The sequence below is a fragment of the Vanacampus margaritifer genome, chromosome 12, assembly GCF_051991255.1.
Source record: "Vanacampus margaritifer isolate UIUO_Vmar chromosome 12, RoL_Vmar_1.0, whole genome shotgun sequence".
Taxonomy (NCBI): Eukaryota; Metazoa; Chordata; class Actinopteri; order Syngnathiformes; family Syngnathidae; genus Vanacampus; species Vanacampus margaritifer.
Genome location: NC_135443.1, coordinates 4,037,618 through 4,055,064, shown reverse-complemented (window position 1 = coordinate 4,055,064; position 17,447 = coordinate 4,037,618). Strand labels below are relative to the sequence as shown.

The following is a 17,447-nucleotide window of genomic DNA, read 5'->3' as shown; positions in this document are numbered from 1 at the left end:
TTTTTTTTTTTTTATGTCTATGGGCAAGTGACGTGACATATGTCTGTGTTTATCTAACGTTGAACTGTCCTTGTGTCCATGCTAGGTGTATATGTGGGTGCCTACGATAGGCATATAAGCTAGGTGTATTTGCTTCGTGTCTATGCTAGGTGTATATTGCTACAAGCATATGCTACGTGTATATAATACGTGTCTACAGTATGCTAGGTGGATATGCTATGCTATGTATTCTTGGGTTTTGTTAATATTCAACAAAACCTCTTACTTTGGGTTAGGGTTCACACTTTAAGCATAAAATAACGTTATATTAATGGAACATTAAGCTTTAATATTTTATTGAAATGTTCAAACATGAAACAGATTGCAATCTGTTAAATACAGTGGCTCAAATATACAAATTTTACAGTGTACATGTACAAGTTTACTGATTAGTAGTGATGAGAAAATGAAGCTTCATGAACCTTCATGATACACTTGCAAAAAATTTTTTTTACTCCTATTGATGGTGCTCTTGGTTTAAAGATAATGGCGATGGAAATTGGTTACATTCCCACTGTATGTTTAAACCAAGAGTGCCATCTAGAGGAGTAAAAAAAATATCACAAGTGCTTCGTGAAGCTTCGTCTGTCTGTCTGGTTAGTTGTTTAGCTAGCTAGCTAGCCGGCACCTTTAAACCAAGGGTGCCACCTAGAGGAGTCAAAAAATATCACAAGCGCTTCATGAAGCTTCGTCTGTCTGTCTGGTTAGCTGTTTAGTTAGCTAGCTGGCACATTTGAACCAAGAGTGCCATCTAGAGGAGTCAAAAAACATCACTTCATGAAGCTTATTTGTCTATCACTACTGATAAATCTTTTCAAATTTTTTTGGGGAAAACAAATCGCAATAATCAATTTATAGATTAATCAGTATCGCATCAAATCGTGACCTATGAATCACGATTCGGATTGAATCGCCAAGTACTAGGCAAGGACAGTTCAACGTTTGATAAACACTGACATACTGTATATGTCACGCCACACGCCCACAGACATAGGCGCAATGACATCTTTTTGGCACTCATGGCACCCCATATTTGGAGACCACAGGGAAGGAAGAAGACATGATATGACCGACGAGGAGGACAGAAAGAAGGACTGATGGAGTGAACGTGTGAGGGGGGAAATGCGTCAGATGGGAGCGAGATATGAACACCGAGTGAATATGGGCGTTAAGTAGCAGTTGTAGGGAAAGGGAAAATGAAAAAGCTGAGGGAAGCATGATGGCGAGAGAGACAAAGTGGAGTGGCTGCGATGGAGAGAGTGCCATATACGCTCGCGCGCCGCTCCGGGCCTGCTGTTCCAAGCATTAGCATCCTGATTCATGACTTAAGTTTCCCCAACTGCCCACAGCTATTAGCTTTCAGTTCCTTCGCCTGTCATTTACCCGCCGACAAGTCTTTTGCTTAATGCACTGCTTTAATGAGAGTGCGCCCCCTCCGCTAATATATTTGACTGTATGAAAGGTCACAACAGGAAGCTAAACAGATTGAGGGAGAGGGGAGAGCACAATGGCAGCAAGAAAGGATTTGCCAAGCTAACAAATTGGAGCGGGGGCGTCAGGGTGGGCGTCTTTTTCTTTCTTTCTTTTTTTTCTTCCTTCTTCTTTTTTAAAATTCAAGCGTTTACTCGTGAGGGAGCCGGCGACAGTGTCGCTACTGCCACGCATGGCCTCCTCAGCATCCGACTGTGCGTAATAGGCCTCGGAAGTGATGGGTTACTGCGCCCGTCTAGTTCCGCCACATCCGTCAGCGGTTCCGAGGAGGGAGATCAAGTTGGAGAAAGAGCAGAAGGCAAATGGAAGGGGCCGACACCGAGAGGAGGCACATGTTTCATCACCCATATAATCACCAGTCTGATTGTCTTGCAAGCAAGAGCATCTCACTACAGCCCCCACCGTTGGGAAATTTATAGCCACTCGACTTTACGATTCCAACCTATCCATTAAATATCCACTCAATTTGGAGCAGCTGGGGACATATGGAGAACGATTTAGTAAAAGTTGTCATATTGCAAAATTCAGAAGAGCTTTCTGTGTGTATTTGTTTTGCCTTTATCTCTCAGTTTTATCTGTATATAACAAATTCAGTCAAAAAGAGACCGACCTAACTGCTTGGGCTAATCTTTTAGACCCAAATTACTCACAAAACAACCCCAAAAAATTGTTTTTCATTTTTGATGATTGAAAATGAATTACCAACAAAGCAACCCCAGAAATTGTTTTTTCTTTTGCTTTTTGATCTAACTTTTTGGTTTGTGTGCACAACCCAATTGGTTATTCATTTGACCCAACTTTTTTTGTGTAAAAAAATTAACAAACCAAAATGTTGTGTTGGTAACATTTTGACCCAGTTTAGGTGATTTTCGACCCGACTGTTTTTAGAGCTTACCATAAACATCAACGAAAAGAACACTTGCTTAATACGATTAATCAAATTGAGATCTTGTTTTGCACAAAAACGCACTTTTGTAAATCAGACCGAAGTTTCTTTAAATCAAATCAAAAAATAAATAAATCAGTGACCAAAAATACAGATTGTGTCTGGACAAAAAGGCAACGAAAAATATCCCAAAAAGTGTCGACTTAGTGTGAACATACCCGACTATTACATGACATGACAGTGAGCAACGGCGTTATCAAACATTTTGACAACGCTACACAAACAAACATGCCACGCGGTCGCCATTCCGTCACGGGACACCCGTCAGGGACTGTCTCCAAATGGCAAATCCGCATCTCGGTTCGGGCCCCAAACCCGATCATCTAACAGTAATCCATTCAAAACTAATCAAACATTTACAAAGGTGCCACAGCGGTGGAGAGAGCTCTATTCATCAGCGTCTTCCATCACTGGGCCATTACGCTGGCGGCGTCTCAATCTACCTATGCAAATGAGACAGCGGCGTGAGTGGCTGACTTGTGTTGCAGATATTAAAAACAAATAGCCATCCATTTTGAGGCCGCGTACAAACTCTTCTGTATGTTGGACACTGTTTCAGCCAACAGGAAGCAACCGTGTCAAGCTTTTGTTATAAATCCTGGCCTACTGTACATCTTAACCCCCCCAACCCCAAACATTCTCTGCAGTGTATGTACACGTCTGATGATATATCAACACTGCTCGGTGATTAATAATTCAACGAGGGGTGATTCCGCAGGGGGAGTGCGGCGAGACACGGGACGGGGCCTCGTCGTGTTGGCTTGACGACTTTTTTTTGGGGGGGGGGGGGTGAAAAGTGGGGTCTCCTAACCCGGTAATCCTCTCTCGGTGCCTGTGGGCCTTTCGACGCCCTCCCTCTGCATTACTCAAACCATTTGTTTATTGTGAAGTAATTACAAACCTTCATGCCCTGCGGGAAAAAGGGCGAGGAGAGGAGCTGTAATGATGTGGACATTTACAGCAATATATCATAACAGCAGCCTGTCAAAGGACAAACAACATTGTTTGTACTCATTGGAACAGATGTGCATTTTTTGAGGCCGATGCCAATTCAAATTTTTGGCAGAAAAAACAACAACGATTCTCTGCTTTGAATGACAAATCCGTAATATGACCTTATCAACAAATTTTATGACGTATACAAGGTTATTGTATAGATTTGTGTCAATAATAAAACCATTCTTACTTGTTTATAACTGCTGAAATGTATATGGTTAGCGTAGATAATTGTGTTGGAAAATAGCAGGGTCTTATCTTACTTGTGGGTGTGTGTTCCAACAATATTTGTGTGTTATTTGTAGGAAAAACACTCCCAAAGTCGATGCTAACTTCCCATTAGTGTTAGTGCTAGCATTAGTGTTAGTGCTAGCATTAGCGTTAGGCTAGCGATGTTTTAAAAACAAAGCATGTTTTGTATTTAAATATACAGTGGATGTAATTCTTACAATCGTTTTGTTTATTTTTACAGTTAACTCCAACTGGGGTGCCATTAAACAGCTTAAAGGACATTCATAGACAACAGAATAACCAGAATAACATACGCTACACAGCTTGCTAGTTGCTAATGCTACGCAAGCAAAATGGTGCATTCAGGGTACTTTCACAGCGTCGAAAACTTTGGTTTTCTTCGATGATAACATTTCGGTCGGGCCTTAATTTATAATGCCCATTTGTCACCACATTATTGCATTAACATACATTTTTATCCAGCAAGTTTCACCACAAGGTTATAACCAGAATCTTTTTTAAGCCCTCCCCCCCCCAAAAAAGTAATTTTCAGCACTCCAGAAGCCATTAAATGCTCCCAGTGTAAGAGTGGCAATCCCTATTACCGCTGGATAAAGTGTACCCTTTTTTATTTGAAATGAAAATGTCAGTAATTTCTTTGGAGATTGATGACGCCTCACGCGCGGGCCCAATAAATGAAAAATTGATGAGGCTCAGTTCGCTCTTTTAATATTTAAGGCAATATTAAAGTCTGTCTTCTGTCTCATGGAAATAGTTTTATTTAAAAGGAATAAGACCATTGGGCATTGTTTACTGAACACCTCATGCATGTTTTATAAAGCCGCCGGCTCTCTTGGAGGAATTCAAAGGCCCTTGAAATCGTTACTGTTTTGCAGTAAGTATAAAACTACTTAAGAGCGAGCGAGTCAAATGGCGGCGGCGTTGTTGTGCAGCTGCTCCCCCGGTTGTTGGTTGGATGCGGGCCGCCGTGATGAGGGTGGCGGATGGCGTCTAGGCCTGGGAGGAAGAAAGAGAGCGAGAGAGAGAGAGAGAGAGGGAGGAGGCAGCCTCGCAATAAACGGCAGAGATTTTATTTCTTCTACCGGGTCGTAATGTGTGCTCAGTGAGGAAATGGATGTTTAACGTGGTTGAGCGGACGAACGGGATGAATTGCCATTTAAAACAAAGATTCGTGGGTTGAAAGCTGAGCGAGACGGGGCGAGAGGCTACTAGGCCAAGGAGAGGAAGCGACTTGAATGGTTCCGATAGTTTCAAACAAGCCAGAGGCAAGGAGAGTCCCCTGCAGATGATACCCGATCATAGCGCCCGGCTTCAAATGCTTTCTCAAATGGGTTGAGCTCATTGCTTCCAACAGACACAATGCAGAGAATCAAGCAGGCCTCAGAACAAAGCCTGACCCGATAGCTTTGAATGTGGAAGGTTCAATAATGCAGGATAAAGCTTATGCCTTCCAGTTAATTTCATGACCTTGAAATAGCTCAAAACAGAAGGTGAGAACGTTGAGAAGACAAAAGGGCATCACAGGATCATTTAAAGGGCCAGCCTTCTATTATTGCTGCACAGTTGGTTAAAAATAACCCAACTATGGGTCAAAAATGGACCGATCGTCTACTTGTGTCTCTTTCACCCAACTTTCAGTCAAGAAATGGGTCTTTTGGTGTAAAGCAACTCATAAATATTGCTTAGATCCTTTACTTGGGTCAAAAAAACTGGGTCATTTTGTCTAAAACAACCCAAAAAGTTGGGTCTCCTTAGCTCTCCTTGCCCACAATCACAGATTTTTTTTTTCCACTTTGCTTTTACCGTTTATCATATACTGCCTGCTCTAACCAAGATCTAACTCTGGACTGTTGTGTACACACACACACACACACACACACACACGTTTGCGACATGCGTCCGCGCGCACACTCCCAGCGAGCGAGAAAACAGGCCACGGCGGAAAAGCGGCGGCGCACAATCAGCAGCACCAAGTTGAGGAGCCCATTACATTGTAGTGGTGGTTAACAGGGACATTCGAACTGAGAACCAAGATACTCCAGCTCCCATTTAGACAAATTAAATCAAGTCCCATAATGCTTCATGGATCTGTTGCCTGGGTTACGCATCCTAGCGCAGCAGGCCCCCTTGATGGAGGGCGCAATGAAGCCTTTTATATCCGACGCTTGGACAACAGGGGGTGACTACTACCTGCCAACTATTATCAAAGGCACCCGTTTCATAGTCCCGCCATATTTTTTGATTGATCTAAATTACACGTCAGTGAGTGCTGCAGTAACATGATCTATAAAGAGATAGCAACTACTTGTGCATTATTAAACTCCCCGAGTGACTGCTCTGCTTTTGGATTACCGTAATTATCCGTGCTGGAGGCACAACAAGTGGCCCAAACACAGCTGTTAGCCGGCCTGCGCGCCGCATCGCGGCTCGCCGTTAATTGTTTTTCAACAGAGGGTGCATTTGGCAGAGGTTAAAAAGAAAAGGGCGGGAGGCTGGGGGGAAACAGAGGCTGCAGAAGGTTTTGCCATTTATTTTTACTCTGGACTTTTTTTTTTTATTAAACATACAAAATAAGAATGGCCTCAACCCTCGTGGTAAACCAAACTGGAAGGTTGTGCAGCTTGTTTTTCCACAAGGGTTGGGCGAAGAATGGTCCTTTAATCTGGCCCAATGGGAAGTTGCATTATCAAGCGTCCAGTGATGTTGCTTTTATTGAGCTATTTTCCTAAAAAAAAAAAAAAAATTGGTTTAATTTTATTGTTTATTTTATTTTATTTTTTATTTACAATTTCTTTATTGGATTTTTGCAAAATTAGAAAAAAAATTTTAGAAAAAATTAACCGAAAATAGTTTTTTGTTGCTTTGACTTAAAGTAGCACTAAGGAACTTTTCAATTTTAATAAAATATTTTCCTAACTCTTCTGATGAAACATCGACTTCAAATTAGTTGAATGTTACCGTTGTCATGGCCTGAGGGGGTCTGTATCATTTTTTTTACTGGCACTAAGCAACTTTGAGGAGGATGGTAGGAACACTGCCACACAAAAAAACTACAAATGCACTGACTGCTTTATGGCATACGTCACTTCCCCCTTTACCCATTCATTACAAAGACGAAAGTCAATTTGACTGTCGACGCACGATTTCCTGCTTTCCTGGCAGAAGCTGCAAAACAACTGAAAAGTTTTATCTGAGGAGACAAAAAAGAAAAAGGGAAGCTACCCGGATAAAGGGACAGTCAAGGATCAACATTGGCCCGGATTTCACTTGCTGACGCAAGCTCAAAAAACGGCGCAATGTGCTTGTCCTCATGGAAAATGTGGTCTTCCTTCAGGCATAACATTACCACTTTTGTCCATATGCCATAAACAACATAAACTGAAAGTTCCTTTGTGTTGCTTTAAAGGAGCATTGTGGACTACTCGGGATTGCCACAAAGAAACTGTGGCGTGTTCGGGGGGAAATATTCCACACTGAAGGGAAGATACAAGCTGATAGGCGCCACTTCTATCTAAATGATGTTTACTGTCAAACCAAGCACAAAACAAAGAGAATTACATATTGTGTATTTCAAGCAACCACATACAGTAGCTTTGTTTTAGAATGGAATGGTTTCATTGCATTTTTATTAATTTCAATGGAGAACGATGAGTAAATACACTAAGAGTGTTTTGAGTTACAAGCATGATGAAGTAGCAAATTAAATTCACATTTCAAGGCGCTAATCACAGCTTTTTATGTCTGAAAAATTTCAGTAATTAATTATTGACAATGATATATATGAGTGTTTTTATCTCACAGCGTGACCCATGTGTCCATTTTAAAAATCAAATGTGCCCACCCCTGCTTCTCTACCACCCTCCCTCCTGCATCCCGTGAAAAGAAATGAATCAGGCATTTGCTCCTATACATCTTTTCAAACGCAGAACTTCCAGTAAATCCTCACCGCTTTCAACAGTAACTGCCCGTAGCCCACCCGCGACACGCCATATATCCTATCCTGCGAGAAAAGAGCAAGCACGCTAACCGCCGCTGCGGAGGGCATTCTGGGATACCGGAGGGACCTTTGTGGGGTCATGTGGCTGGCGCTGTCCGACAGCATGGCACCAGGCAGCGCTTGCGGTCTGGCGTGGGTGTTGCGGTGACACGGACTGTAAACGGGACGTATCGGTTTCTCTTTGGGACCTTTCTTCTCCTTCTCAATTGACGTACGTGCATTGTATCCAAAATTGAAACAGATTTCCCCCATAGGAAACAATAGAAATGGGCAGCATGGTGTGGTTAGCACGTCTGCCTCGCAGTGAAGCCCTCGGTTCGAATCTCGGATGTCTCCATGTCTCCTGTGTTGTTTTTGTGTTCAAAAACATGCATGTTAGGGTCATGAGAAAGCAAGTGTGAACCAGACAAAGTGCAATTTCTGCGGAAATTGCGTGAGATTGCTGAAAAGCTGAATGCTAAGATTTGAATGCATGTGCTTATGAAGTAAATAAAAAGATAAATTATGAGTTCATATTTAACGTTAAATTGTGTGAATACTGTAAGTAATGTGGAATCAGATGATATATACCGCGGGAGGCGTGAATTTTTGAAGCAAGCAGAAAAGTGTGGAAAATAAAAATCACAATAACATAACATGGGAATGCTTCATATATTGTGCCCTGTGATTGGCTGACAATCATGTCAATCTAGTGATTCCAATCCAAATGAGCTGAATACAAATGAGTAGAATGTAAACTCATTGGTAGCTGGAAAGTAAAGTATATGATCATCTTGTTTTATGAGCAGCATTTATGTAAAAGCCCAGCATGCTTGTAAACATTTTTTTTTTATGACAAGAGGTCCACATAAAAGCCATAATGTTATTTGGCTCGGTTTACATCATCACGCGCCATCAATGGCGGCTGCTCCGCACGCCTTATTTCATATGTTTCACCCCTTTGGTAGCGGAACAGCAGATGCAGACATTGAACTCATACAAGGCAGACATAATATCAGGCAATATAGAGGCAGAGCGGCAAGCCATTGAAATGCAAATGAGCTGCCGGGGCTTGCGGCAGCCGCGGAAAAAGAAATTGGCCGGGATGACAATGCAAGTAAACCACTCCAGTTTGTCAAGAAGGCCTCGCTTTGTCACAAAACTGCCAATGGATTTCTGCACAAGTGCTGCTACACCGCTAAACAGAATAATATTCCCACAAAAATGGAGTTGCCTGCGATGCAACTCTCATCATCATAAGATTGAGAAATGCTTGGAAAGTGAATTTCTAAATATTGATACATTTTTAAAGATAACTGATGGTCACATGTGAAACGACTGAGAAATATGTAGAACTGAATTGTAGAAATATAGCGTTAAACTGTTTTTCACAGTTTCAGGTTAGAGGCGTGGCTCAAGGCTAAATAAAACAGGGCGCAGTGACTCACTTGGGCCTTGGCACGAGTCACATCTCCGCCACCATATAAGAACTTGTACATCTATATTGGCATCAGCGAACCAGCGTAATTGTGACATAAGTAGCTCGCTATGCCGAAACCCCAAAAATGCATCTTTTCCTTTTAGAGCCCCTTGTTGTTGGCTGTCAGTGTGCGCATGTCATGTAGAGAGAACCCTAACCGTAAACCCATGGACAATAAAATGTACAATAAAATATTTTTTTCTATGTTTTCACACTCTTATTAACATAAAAGTGGGAGAAAATGTTAAACTAATAGAAATATGGCTGCATCTTTTAGTCATTGATACAGTAACTTCATAATCAATTATAAAATTGAGTTAAAATTGAAAAAATATATCTTAAAAACGAGTGTCATATGGATTTGTGTTGAGCTCATTTTTCTGCCACTAGATGGCATAATTGCATTTGTCAGACGTTGGTGACAGCTCAGTGCATTTTTCTTTTCATATTAAGACCTATCTAATCTTTAACATGAAGTAACTTGTGAAATTCTGCACTTTTTAAAAATTGTAAAATACAACTTGAGTCTCCGCAGATATATGCATTTTTCATCAAATTTCTTACTGCTAATTGTTGACGTGGACGTGTTTGCTGCATTGTGACTGGAATTCCCCCAGTACAGGCTTTGCAAGTAAGGAGCGGTCATTAATCGCACACACCCCAAAAATTTGTGGCGTTAAAATGAACACACTAATTTTGACAGCCCTAATTAATTAATTAAATTTGTTGCTACCATTAAAATTTGGCAGCGTTGTGAACAACCCTATTCTCTTTGAAACTTGGAAAATTATTTTCACTTAACAGAGACTTTAAGTTGTCACTTTTTAACATGATTGTATTTCCAAAGGATTTTCTCCATGCATACGAGCGGTGGCCTGGCTGCATAATATGTTGTTGTTAGTTCTCCAGAGGTAGGGACACACGGTGGGTGCTGCAAGGCCTCGCCGGACCCTCAGCCCGTAATAAATTACTTACAAGTGCCGCAGAACAATAACACACAAAAAAAGTGCGAGCCATCCATTTCGCCGCCATTTACAAGAAATCAATATCAATACTTAATGCAATGTGGATGAAAAATGAGCAGAGATACAGGGGCATAATGCAATGTGCTCAAATGAAAAGACCTTGGAGTGCTGCATCCCAAGGGTTCGTGCGGCAGGGGGGGTGGGGGGTTAGGTTAGCAAGAAAAAAAGAAAAGAAAAAAGATTGCATTACCCTCTGTGTTTTTGTGCCTTGTCTATTTTTGTAGTTTAGGAACAATCTCTTTTGCTCAGCTCATTTGTTTAATCGCTAATCAATGCGCCATTTGGGTACAACTCTCCGGCATTAAACATCTATGTAAGACAGTCCGCTAGAAAAACAACATTGCTAAACGATGCACTCATTTGTGCCCCCCCCTCCTCAACCCTGCAGCACAGCATGATGATGATCTGGACGGAAGGCAGTCAGCGGAGATCTCTTTACCATGTCACAAATGAATCATCTGTTAAGGATAAACATGATCTATATTTGTCCCCGGGGCTTGCTGCGTGATGTCACTTGACGGCCTTAACGTCCCATTTCATTGTGCGCCGGCGTGATGTAGTGCAGGTCTTTGTGCGCAAAGAAACTCGTCAGCCTAGATCACAGCTTGTCATATGATTATGGATGGCCGATGAACGGCATTAAATGGACACACGGGGCCATGAATCTTTGGCAAAGGAGTTTAGCGTAGGGGCTCCTGATCAGGGTAAATACAGCGGAACATCGAAGCCCTTCCAGGATGCTGCAGATTTTCAGGCGAAATTTTGTGAAATTGATCATTTTTCTTCCTTCCACATCAACAAAACATGCACGTTAGCTTGATAGGAGGTTCTAAATTGTTCATTGGTGTGATAGTGAGTGTGAATGTGTATGCCAGTCCAGGGTGTACTCTCGCCCGCAACCCGATTGAGGACAAGTTCTATAGAAAATGGATGGATGGATTCCCCAAAATAATGCCTTTAGAGAACGAGTCACCAATATTTTTTTTAGAAAGTGAGAGCTACTTCTAGGGGGACTACCAGTTTGATACACACTTCTGAAATAACAAATTTGTTAGAATTACCTTGAGTTATGTGTTCTTAATTATTGATGCTATGTGAAGACGAATGAATGAACAAAAATGAATGGTAGGGAACTACGGAAGAAGATTAGGGCCAGTGAAGAGAAAAAAAAAAGGTTGTAAGGATTCTGTCCACATCCGGGTCACTTCCTGTTGAAACAGGTCACTTCCTGTTGATATTAGCCCACTTCCGGGTCACTTCCTGTTGAATCAGGTCACTTCCTGTTGATATTAGGCCACTTTTTGGGTCACTACCTGTTGAAATCAGGTCACTTCCGGGTCACTTCCTGTTGATTTTGGGTCACAGACGTTCTGCCTGTGTAAACATCTCCAGTTTTCATTGACACTATTTGATGGGGGGGATTAATTTAACAATGTTTACTTTTGTAGTGGTTTGGAACGGCACTCTGCGAGATTGTTGTAATGTTTTGGTTATTAACTACACGAGAGGGGCAAAATATGAGAGGCACTTAATAGAGCACAGAACTTTGCCAAGGTTAGTCAATCCCAATTTGCTTATGTGTTTTTCTATATTTTTATGCATTATTTACTAAAGAAATGAAGGAAAAGGGCCACAAATTATAGCATTTTTTTGTGCCTATTGTCGACATATAAGCGCAAAAGTACATTTTTATGAAACTGATTTACAAAGGTAAAATTCTTAGCGGAGGTAATAAAAATTAAAAACAATACAGTCAAATGAAGACCTTTGACAATCTGAATGTGTGAAAAGTGAGCGTTTCTATCTTCATGAAGAGAGAATTTGTGATCCAGCAGCTCCTGTAATTGGATCTGATAGCAAAGTGTTACGTACCTAATGAAGAGTCCATTGAGAGTAAAGGTCACTCCTGTCTTCCAGGCGGGCTTGTGTCACGTCATACTTTACATTTCAGTGACCAGTAGATGGCACTGCACCCAAGTTGTCAAAGCCCAGCCGTCACTTTCACCTGCTGACAAAGAGCAGAAAAAAAGAGCGCAAACATATTTGTTTCAATGTGGCTCTTGAGGGCTTTTTTATTTATTTATTTTTTTTTTAGCTTTTTTTTTCTCCAGATGCAGTATGAAAGAATATCAATAACCAATATTTTCACAGTCCAGCGTCCCAATTCTCAGAGCATGCGGCGGCCATTTGCCTTTTAAAAATCCGGGTTCTTATTCAAATGGCACCCTGGTTGGCTCGAAAACGCAAATGATCAGTCTTGTTTTGATGAACTTCTCAAACTGAGCTTTTTTCTTTCTTTCTTTTGACTCTCATTCTTTGTAGCAGCCCCCCCCCGAACAAGGATGAAACTTTACTGATGATTTATCATTTAATTTTTTACAATATTTAAAAACCGTGTACATGTGCAAACATAAGTGCTAATAAACAAATATTAAACAAAATATACCTTTTGCCTCTTTGGAGGGGCTACCAACATAAAACAGGACATTACTCGGAAGTTGCGCAACAACTTTTTCCCGCGTACTTATGCTATCAAGCTACCTTAAGTACAAACAGCACTAAAACCGGAAGTTAATTAAAAGTTCATTTACAACGCACATTTCAAAATAAAATACAATCAATAGTCCGGTAACAAAATAGAATTATGGTCATTTATATTCTTTGTACTGAGGTTGCTTAGTTTACCATCAAAAGCAGCATGTAGGCCTATATAGCCTACTTTACCTTTCCATCTGCCTAACTGTGATTTACCAACAGGCAAATGACATCAATTAGTCTTGGGCGGTGAGAGAGAATATTTGTATTGTTAAAGGGCTGGTGTCAATTTCTGAAGGGAGCCATTGTCCCCGCGTGAGCTTTAGACGGGCTAAGTGTTTATTGAACCCCATAGAAAGCGCTCGGGACAAAGGGACCCGATATTGGTTACTCACTTTGCCACATAGTTTGTAGCTTACCGCATTTCCTCAAATAGTCCCTCCAACTGACGCCGCGCCCCGATTTGTCGCAGGTTGCGTCATCCATTTACGACAAATAAACACTTCCTTTATTATTTTACAGTGTAATTATATCGGTTCATAGGCGCTATCATATACACAAAGACATTCCAAAATGTGAACGCTGTTGCTAACCAAAACAGCAGCGCTGAAGCACATAAACAGTTTCTCCGATTGGATTGAAGAGTGAAGGCTTACTGCATGTTGTACAAAAGTTCCCTGTGCTACTAAAAATGATTTTGCATTATGCAGAGATGACATTGTTGTGTTGCTGACTGTTGCAAACAAGATCACTGTACAGTCTTAAAGACTTTCATACTAGGGCCTCACTGATATGGATTATGCTGATTCCAATATTTGTCAGACTAAAATCGGCTTAATCAGCAGATAAATTTTAAAATATATATTCATTAATTAAATAACCTAGTTTTTTGGTCCTCTAATGCAGCAATCATGATGAATTACAGCCAAAAGATTGGTCTGCTTTACAATATTTTTTCCCCTTTTTTTTTTTTTTTTTAACTTTACAACTGGGAAACATATCAGCAAATATTCGCCGATAGTTTTTATGGGAAGGGAATGGCAATGCTTGAATGTCGTTATCTTTTCTTATGTAATGTTTTCATAAGTATATATATATTTTTTAAATTGTATTTGATTAACGATTGAATTAAATAGTGAAGTGTGGAGTCTTAGCGCACGTAGTATTAAAGATTTACATTTTTAGCATCAAGCGATCACTCCAAAATGTGTTCTATTTTGCTGCATTTCCACCCCAAAAATATTTTTTGTAGGGCTGGGCCATATAGCTAAAAAATAAAATCTCATTTCTTTTTTTCTTTTTTTTTTTTTTCTTTCTAGCTCAGTATTGTTCATTCGATTTGACATCATCATTGCTCTCCTTTTTAAAAAAATAAAAAAATAAAAAAATGTTTTTTCTCATTTTATTTTATTTTTATTTATTTTTTAAATATATATACATATATATATATATATATATTTCTTTTTCTTTCAGTCATTTAGGACGATTACCATTTTAATCGATATTTTAATGTAATGAACCCAATGTTTTCATTCATTAAAAAAAAATTCCTATGCAACATGTTCAGACAACAGTAATGTATGCTGATTCTAAATCAGTTTTAACATAAACTCAACATTCATAGTGTGTGCTTAATTGTTACAATTAAATAGTTGGTAGCTATTGTAAACATGTCTTTGTAAACCACCCAACAAGCATTCTGCCACTTGTGAAAAATTACAACTCACAATAAGATATAGCATTCGGCAGAATACCTCTCGGGAACACTTGCATTGTGGCTTCTGTCCACCAATACTAAACAAACAATAACATCATTTGACGTGTGGATTTTCGGCTTAGGTAATGCGGTGTGGCCGTGACAGGCTTGACGGACTTGTGGTTTAATATGACATGTGAGGGTCCATTATGGCGATGTGGTGCTGCCGGGCAGAAAAACTTGTTCTTGGAAGGGGGATGGGCCGGTCAAAATGCTCATTGTTGCAGAAATCATCCCCAAATGTGACATCTTCTGCATACAATTCAAGCAATCTGCACATTAGTCTCCCTGACGGCTCAGTAAGCGATAGCGCAAGTTGAGTGTGACAAAGTTGCCTCCCCGTGGCCCGGGGCTGGATGAGCTCATGGCGAGCCGAATCAAAGGAAAATGTTGGCCGTGTCGGTAACATAAGTAAAACATGCACACACTCTTTTGTTTTCTTAATGGAATGTTAAACCCATTTTTCAGAGCGCTGGTCATCAACACTCTCCAGTGACTGATGTCAACCTTTTGCAGTCATTTAACACTCGTAAAAGGACGGAACGGAACGTGGAATTTCGACTCCTAGTAGTATCTGTTAACTATGGAAGCGTATTCCATTCACTTGAGGAAAAAAAAAAACTTCCTGTTTTTCTGAGTGATTTTTTTCGGTGAGCTTTTTTTTTCTTTCTGTTTTTTTTGAATATTTTTTTCTGTTTTACTGACTATTTTTTCTGTCATTAAAAATATTCCCCAAAATGGGAGGGAAAAAATATTCAGGAAAAATAGGGGGGGGGAAATCAGGGGGGGAAATATTTTAAAAACACAAACAAAGAAAATTACTCAGAAAAACAAAAACTGGTGCTCTGTATATATATACTCTAAGTGACACTTTCCCGCATGCATACCTTCAATGCTCAGTTAAGGTACGTATACGAACATGTCAATTGATCGGCATGATTTTAGTAATCTAACAATTACGTTTCTGCGGAAGCCGTAGTTTTTACGGATGTCCACCATTATTGTGCGAGTCTGCAACAAGTCACTTGGAGTTCAGAGGTTAAAAAAAGCAGCTAGTGTTAGCATTAGCTGGTACTGAAATCTAAAACGCAGGGCTGGCACCAGCAAATGAGTGACAGCTACCTGTATAAAATAGAACTCTGAAAATAGCCAGTTGTTGCTTAACACATATTTGGAAAAAGTTGCCTCGACCCTTTTAGTCCTACAAATAGAAAATCCAAACATCCTCGATGTGATTGAATTTTATTTTTGGAGGCTGATTTGACAAGACCTTCGAGCAAAAAAGACTGCTCAATGAGGTGTTTTAAGGTTCAGTATGTTTGTGCAGTCTGGAGTGGTCGGTACGACATGTTACAACTTAATTGCCAAAATGTTTCTTCAAGTCGAGTGATCTTAAATTGGCTCATGTTGAAATTTGTAGTCATTAAACCCAAACCTGAATGAGGACCTCCATCCACTCCTTCCTTCCATTAATACCGTAAGCCAGCAATGCTCCCTTTTGTGCCCTTTTTTTTTTTTTTTGCTGCTTCTTGTTCCACCGCCCTGTGTGGTGTTTCTCCCTCTCCCTACTTCCTCTTTGTTTTTGTTTTTTAACATCACTTCCATTAACACAGCCATGGTGAGCTCTAATTACTCATTCACTCTGCTTTTCTGGGCTCGCTCGTTGACTGGCATTGGGCAGCAAGATGCTGCTTGTTAACTGTATGCACTTAACTATATAAGAAGATAATTACATGTAAATGTTCTGTGTAAAAGCAGCCATTCCGCTGATATAATATGCCCGTGTTTGGGATCCCCTTTGTTTTGTTTGTTTTAACCATAAACATATTAATTGTCTTAGATGAATTTGCCAGAACTGGCTTCCAATAAAACGGCGTATTAGGGCCACGCATAAATATATAATATATTTTTAGAGGGCGGGGGCAATATTCCGAGGAAAAAAAACTCACAAATTTGCGACTTCAGGAAAAAACTGTGAAAAAAACTTGCGAGTTTATAAAGTGGCAAATTTGCGGGGAAAGATACCTAATAAATTAACGACTTTAGAAAGTGGCAAATTTGCGAGAAAAAAACTCATAATTTAACGACTTTATGAAGTGGCAAATTTGTGAGGAAAAACAAAAAAAATTGCCACTTTATAAAGTGGCAAATTCATGAGAAAAAAACTTGTGAATGTGCGACTTTATAAAGTGACAAATTTGTGAGAGGGAAAAAAAATCATAAATTTGCGACTACAAAGTGGCAAATTTGTGGAAAAAAAACTCGGAAATGTGTGAGTTTATAGTGGCAAATTTGCGAGTTTATAAAGTGGCAGATTTGCGCGAAAAAAAACTCAGAAACTTAGGGGAAAAATACACGTAGCGTAGCTATAGTCTGATGTGAGGATTCGATTTTTTTTCTCCACCCTCTAAAAAAAACATGTATTTATACGTGGTTCTCATACGCAGTCGAACAATTGGACACTTTTACGTTGGGATTTTTTTACAAATGAGTGTGATGATGGACCATGTATTCAGACTCAATAAAATGTAAGTTAATCCTTTCTAACAATGTGAGAAAGGAAAATATCAAGCCGGACAATGATGCCATTTATCAATATTTATTGTCCGTGGTGAATGATGCGGCTCTAAACTGAATTTCATTCAAGCTGCTGTCAAATGAAAGATTATTTAGTGTGTTTTCAGCAAGGTGGAGATAGGGGTCAGAGTTGGAGGGCTCCCCGGGGAGGTCCTAGGGGTCTCGAGGACATCAGTCGTCCATTATGAGCTAATCAGGAGGACGGGAGGGGGTTGTGGGGAGTAGAGTTGTGTGAGGCCAAAATGTATACTTGATGGGAAAGGACTTCTACATGTCTTCATGTGTGTCTTTATTTTGTAAGAGCAACAGAAGGTGGGATCCCCCCGGATGGTGTCCACATAACCCCCCACTACCGGACACACACACCTTGAGCC

At 40.3% G+C, this 17,447-nt stretch overlaps 1 protein-coding gene across 6 annotated transcripts in view; it reads left to right on the top strand.

Moving 5' to 3' along the window:
- The window catches only part of LOC144061641 (uncharacterized), a 71,776-nt gene that overhangs the window by 31,346 nt on the left and 22,983 nt on the right, over nt 1-17,447 (top strand). The window contains exon 5 of one of the 6 annotated variants that reach the window (XR_013296233.1): nt 7,976-8,211. The exons of the other annotated variants lie outside the window; for them this stretch is intronic. The gene's annotated coding sequence lies outside the window, so the exon portion shown is untranslated. Of the gene's footprint in view, nt 1-7,975; nt 8,212-17,447 lie in introns of those variants that run through there. 6 annotated transcript variants of the gene reach the window in all.